The sequence below is a fragment of the Tinamus guttatus genome, unplaced genomic scaffold, assembly GCF_059628265.1.
Source record: "Tinamus guttatus ecotype Peru unplaced genomic scaffold, ASM5962826v1 Tinamus_guttatus_pri_ptg000052l, whole genome shotgun sequence".
In the NCBI taxonomy this organism is placed as follows: Eukaryota; Metazoa; Chordata; class Aves; order Tinamiformes; family Tinamidae; genus Tinamus; species Tinamus guttatus.
In genome coordinates this window covers 5384264-5390485 of record NW_028288586.1, presented here as the reverse complement: position 1 = coordinate 5390485, position 6222 = coordinate 5384264, and positions in this window count along the sequence as shown.

Below are 6222 nucleotides of genomic sequence, written 5' to 3'. Positions count from 1 at the left end.
AGTATTATCTGAATGTAAATGCATCCAGCCGTAACACAGGAAAATCCCAAGTCCCAGCATCAAAGGACACTTCTTCTTTTTTATTATTCCACTAAGTCATATTATTTCCTGCCTGCAGAGCTATTGCCTAATGATTCACTGCACATGAAAGATTTTGTTTGATTCCTGATGCTGATACTTGTGTTGGAAACATTCTTGATAATTATTAGAACGTGCTGAATCTTAAAACATTTTGGTGAGACAAAGGACTTAAATATGTCATCAAGAAAAGGCCCCAGCTGTTTGCCACATGAAAGGATTAAAGATGACAGTTTGTCAGGGGTGAGATGACTATGTTCCTTAGAGCACATTATCTCTTGTGCATCTATTGCATCATTTTTTTTTGTATTCAAGATCTACAATTTCCTGAGCAACAAATGTCCACATCACTGCATGAAGGCTTGCATTTGAGTGTGACAGCAGACAGTAGCTCCATTTTCTTTTCTGTTTTTACTAACCCCTGTGAGCTGCAGTGTTGTGCCTACATGACGTGAATGTCACCAGACGTTTCTGTGGTGAGCAGGTTGATTCTACTGCACTTGGGTCTAGACAAAGCTAAAAGCAAGAAAATCAGCGTTCTGGTGAAACTCTAAAATCAAAAATAGTTGGATCCATTTTTAACCCTAGAGGGATTAAAATTAAGCCTATCATACGCGCCAAAGAGCAAACCTATAAAAATAAACCTTCCTTTACATCACATCAGTCCCATTCCCCCTACATGCCCCAAAAGGAACTTGTATTTTCTGTTGAACGCTTCAATTTTCATGGTTTGCAAAGCTCTGCTCAGTTCCTCCCTATTTTTCTTTCTACTTCTCACATTCAATCTGGAAAGCTCAGTAGGTTCAACTCAATATTTTTAATGCTCTCTTTTAAGTCATAGCTGGCTTGCCAAGTCCACCAGCAGATTCACAGAGCAAAACAAAATACTCTGATAGCTACACCTGGAGGAAAATTGAGAGTTGTCAAATCACTAATGTGCTGAAGCTTTCTCATTATGATAGGTCCGTATGATTTTGTACCAGAGGACACTGTTTCCTGATTAGCATCATTTAATATTGAAATGAAATTCCATTAGGAAAAAAAAGAAAGTTTAGTTTTCTTTAAATCTTTCATCATTGGTAGCAGTGTTTTATTGATCTTGAGTGAGCACATAGGACCATGTTTGCTAAGTCTCCATTAAGAGTATGAAATACTTAATGTTTCAATGTCATACAAATTAGAACAATTAAATGAAACAAATCTTTCATAGTCACTTCACTGTTAGTATTTTGACATTGACTGCTCTAGTTCTAAAGATTCATCTCCTCTTTCAAGCACATTAAACACCTTTGAAAAATTCAGTCTAATGTATCCCATTTTATGTTGAGATTTTGTAAGAAAATATGTCTGACAAAGCCAAAGTCACTTGATAATGATAAGCCTTATATCACTTTACCAACAGCAGGTCTGCTGGATGTATTTCCAGAAGTGCTGCTTGGAGGTCAGTTTGAGACCCACTTTTCAGGACCCTCACTTTCAGAAAGTATTCAGCACATGCTTTTGCAAAAGCTTGTTATGGTGCTAACATGGAAGCTTGGTGTTCCAGCACTGAAATTATCCAGACCACTGCAATGCTTTAAAATTTAAGCCTGGATAATTATGGCTTTCTGCTTGCTTGCTACTTTATATATAGAGAATATTTTTAAAAGTGACCTTTTACTGTTAATTCATAAATGCAGGCCAGGTGTTTCAACCATAATGGGTTGCAATGGCAAGAAATTATTCTCCTTCCACACAAGCACAGGCAACCGCTTCTGCAAGAACAAAATTCCACATGCTCCACTCTCTGCATTTGAGCAATGCAGGAAACAGCCATCCCCAGTAAGCTAATGCCTTTGAAAATCTTGCGTATCTATACCTTGCTCTCTATACCGTGTTACCCACACCTTGACAGTACCTCAGAAGACAGGAACAGCTGCACAAGATGCTTTTGAAATTCCCCAAAACCACATGAGGGAGAAGTTAGAGCTGTGATCAGCCCTTTGCCTTGGGGACCTGCCTCTTTGGGGACCTTTGAGCCCTTCATGCACTTGAGGCGCTTTCCTCTTCGTTCACTTTGAGGCAGTTCCTGCTCCTCCCAAGTCCCACGCTGAGGGGACTCCATGCCAGAAAGAGCATGATTTTTTCCTCTTCTCTCTGTCTTTACAGAGAAGGGGAACTTAGTCTATAATGCTTTCCAAAAATGATATACTGTCACCTCGGGGAGGCTATGCCCCACGTCCCTTTAGGACTCCATGTCATACGGCTTCAGTCGGGAGCAAACACTTGCTCATTGCCCCATGCTATGTATGTGCTGCGCTCCTTCCAGCAGGAGTTTTACAGCGAGCTGACAGTTGCTTTAAATTAGAGAAGTTGGCGAGTGTCCGAGGAAAGGAGTGGGAGCTTATTTAGCTGAGACAGGCAGTTACAAAACTTAATACATGCGCATCAAGCTTCAAATAAGTTTTCGCAAAGTGCATTATTTGTCGTCAAAGCATTTACACTTGTTTTAAAGGATTTCGACTCACCAACAATTACCTGTTGGCTTGAATTTACAACACTTACAGAGCGGCTCAAAAGAATAGTATTGCTTTTCCTCGAAAAAGCTGGGGGCATCTACTCGAATGTAAGGTAAGTTGCAACTGATTCTCTTTTCCTGTTTCTCTGAATTCTCTGAAATGCGTTTAAAGAAGGGAACAAAAGAGAAACACCTTTCAGAAAATGTAGATTTTTTTGCTGGGCTATATGTGATTCTATTAGAAATTTATGGAGTGGGACTTTAGTGAAATCTGTGTATACAGCCTCTCTTGTAAGTGGAGAATAAGAAACGTTGACAATTATGCACATAATCTCTATATCAGAAAGGCACCAGAGAGATATTTTAAAAAATCAAGAACACAGTTTAATTAGCAAAACTTACTTTTACATTTCTTTTTTGACAGGGTTTATAATAATAGAATTGTTTAAAATCTTTCGAACTATATCTCAATATTTAGCTTTCATCTTACATTCTGTTAATCCAAAATAGTGATTCTAAATCTTTTTCCCTCGTGAATGACTCCAACATCATCCCAAATATTCACTTTAACCTTTGTTGCTATGGTGTCCTGGAAACTTGTTTTGCAAAAAAAAAAAAAAAAGCTGTAAATTCCAAATAAACCATCTTGCTCCTGAATTTATCTTATTAAACTCTCACTGAAATATCAGTTTACTATTTCATTGGGATATTTTTTATGTTTTTTACCAAGGTGATTTAATTTTTTGTGCTTTCTTTGCTCCTGACAGTATGCTCTATGTCTGTGTGCCATACAAAGAACGTATGTTCTTCAGTATAAATGAGTACTGAGTGTCAGTGATGACGTGCAACCAGTCTGGGTAGGTGGGGGGGTAGATGGATAAGCAATTTCTTGAGCTGCTTTCCCCTCCCAAATCTCTGGTTACCCTTGTTGAGATGACTCTGGGGCAAGGCTTGCTGCTGGGCTGGGTGCCCAAAATGTGTCCCTCATGATGGTGGCTGGTTTTTCTAACCCACTTACTTGCAAGGAAGTGCTGAAGCTTGTCAGGCCAAAGTTTTAGGAAAATACGGGTGTGAGGGCAGCATTATCCACAGTCCCTGGAGTTACACGAGCTATGGAAATTTCTACAGATGGCTGGAGCAACCTGCTTCAGAAACCCCAAAATGATCATGTCACATTGCAGACTGTATTAAAGAGATGGAAATTCCCTTCTTCCCGCAATGCTCTTCTTCCTGTTTTTCCTGATTTGGGACTATTTAATTTGAACTACTGAGTGGATTTTCTTTTTAACCAGACCTTGCTGGAAATGGCCTTCCAGAGCAGGTGGAAGATCTCGACTACTCACTGCTGGTTGTGCTGAATTCATGCGGAGCCATCACCACTGTGGAGGCTTTGTCCCCCATGGACACTGTCCACCTGAGAAATCCATTGAGGAGTGCAGGGAGAGGAGCCAGAGCGGGAGGACAGGGGAGGGTGTGGAAAAGCAGATCTTTCTCCCCGGGGTGGACTGGGAGGGGATGCCTGGCCCAGCCTGCAGGAACGAGGGGAATCCATAAAGCCCTGCTGCCTTTGAAGCTGATCGTGTGCTGTGTCGTGCTCACGGGACACCCACACCTTTACATCCTCACAGAGTTCCCCAAAGTTCAGGCCACAGGGATCTCAATCAAGGGGCACATAGGCAAGGACTGCACAGGTTGGGGATTTGGAGGGGTTTTCTACTTCTTTAGTTACTGTCAATTCCTTGTCCTTACTGCACAGTATATTTCCCATGGGCTTCATCAGTACAGGAGAGTGATGGTGGTGAAAGCTGGTTCATATCCATGTTGCTTATTGATACAAGAGACAGGACAGGATACAAGGACAGTTTCTAAAACTGGAGATCTCACCTGCCTACAAAGCCCACAGGAACTGTAGGGACTGCTTCTCATATAATAGGGAAAATAGGAAATAACACAAACAAAAAACATTGCTCATGAATATTCATCTTATCTGTCATCTGCATGCATCATGGTTCCACAGACATGTGGTTCTGTCACACCTGCAAGATGAAAAGGTAGGTGGAAATCCGTATATGAGCAGTGTCCCGGGAACTGGATTTCAGTGTCTGCAGGAAAGTATCTTCTTCCCCATTCACCGTGGTACAGTCGAATTATGTCTCTATATATTTGTCCTGTGCACTGGGAAACCTAGTTGTCATTGTCCTCAAACGACTACTACAGCAGCAGCAACATTAGAGATACTGGCACTGCACGGTCAAATAATATCCATGTTCCTGAAGAGAGACATTGCAAATGATAAAATGCCAGTTGAGGGAGGCCAGGAAAACTTCCCCTGTGTGTGTGTTTGTGTGTGCGTGTGTGAAATCAAGGCTATACAATTAAGAGGTATTTAAAAGCTAGCTTTTCTGATTCCTAGAGTTGTTTGTCATGGATATAAGACAAGTCAAAATCTGTTTTATCTGCAGATGTGCAATTTTTGCTAGGCTAAAGGACAGCAGAGCAGTTGATATGATTGCCTTGGCAGGAAACTTTAGACGCTTTCAGGGTAATTTTTGTGATCGTATTAGGAAATGAAGGCTCCATATGAGATAATTACTGGCCAGATTTACATTTTAGTTACAGGCTTCAAGTGTCAACAAAAGATGTTAAGTTCTGCTCATAATCCATCTGAATCGAGAGGTGCAGATCGGTAGGGCAATTTCACTTACAGGTTGAAGAGGAGCTATGCTGAAGTTGTTCAGTTCTCTTTGAATTAGAATTTGGTTTTCATTTTTTGCATGAGCACTGCGACCCTGTTCCTCAGTGTCCAGCCTCAAGGCTCGCCTGATACCAACTGCAGACTGGACAGCTCAAGGTCCTGTGGGCAGAACTGCAGAGGAATCAAGTCTTCAAGGATATTTTACTGGTGCAGGAGGTGTTATGAAATGATCGAACAGCTTCCATATTTCTGGGAGGAGTAAGTGTGGGGGCAGCAATGTTTAGAATAAAACCAATCCTTTGGTAATGGGGAAGGTTTTAAAGGGAAAGGATAGGGCATGCATGATGTGCACAGGGATGTTTCACTTAGGGCAAATCTAGAAGGAATCTTTGGGGTACAATCATTCCTAGGCTGAGAGGTATGAGAATCCATATATTGTGCTGGCTTAAACGTATTGGCTTGTCTTTGGTCTATTCCATAGATTTGTTTTCCTCATGTGTGAGTATCTCCCAGACCTGAGAGTGCTGCAGCCTGCAGAAACGGATTCCAAATTTCTAACAAAATTTAATGAAGATATTTGACCGTGTTTGGACTCAGTCAGGCCACCCATTCTATTTTTAGCTTACGCTCTCCCCTCCCCTTTGGAAAGACCCCAAACTCAAAATCAGACACCCTTCCCTAAACAGGAACATCTGGTACAGTCTGAGGTTACAGCCTGGGGAGGAAGGGAACTGTTCCATAATGGGATGCCTTTTTAGGATGCCTTGTAATTTATGTACTCTGAACCATTTCACTTATATTTCACCACATTCTTTCATTGGAGATATTTTTCTTTCAAGAAAATTAGGTGGAAAGGGTATTGTTATGGGAAGAGGATCTGAAGCGTAGTTTTAAAAACATGCTGTAAGAATAGGGAGTGACAGTGCTGTAAGAATAGGGAGAGCTCAAGGGG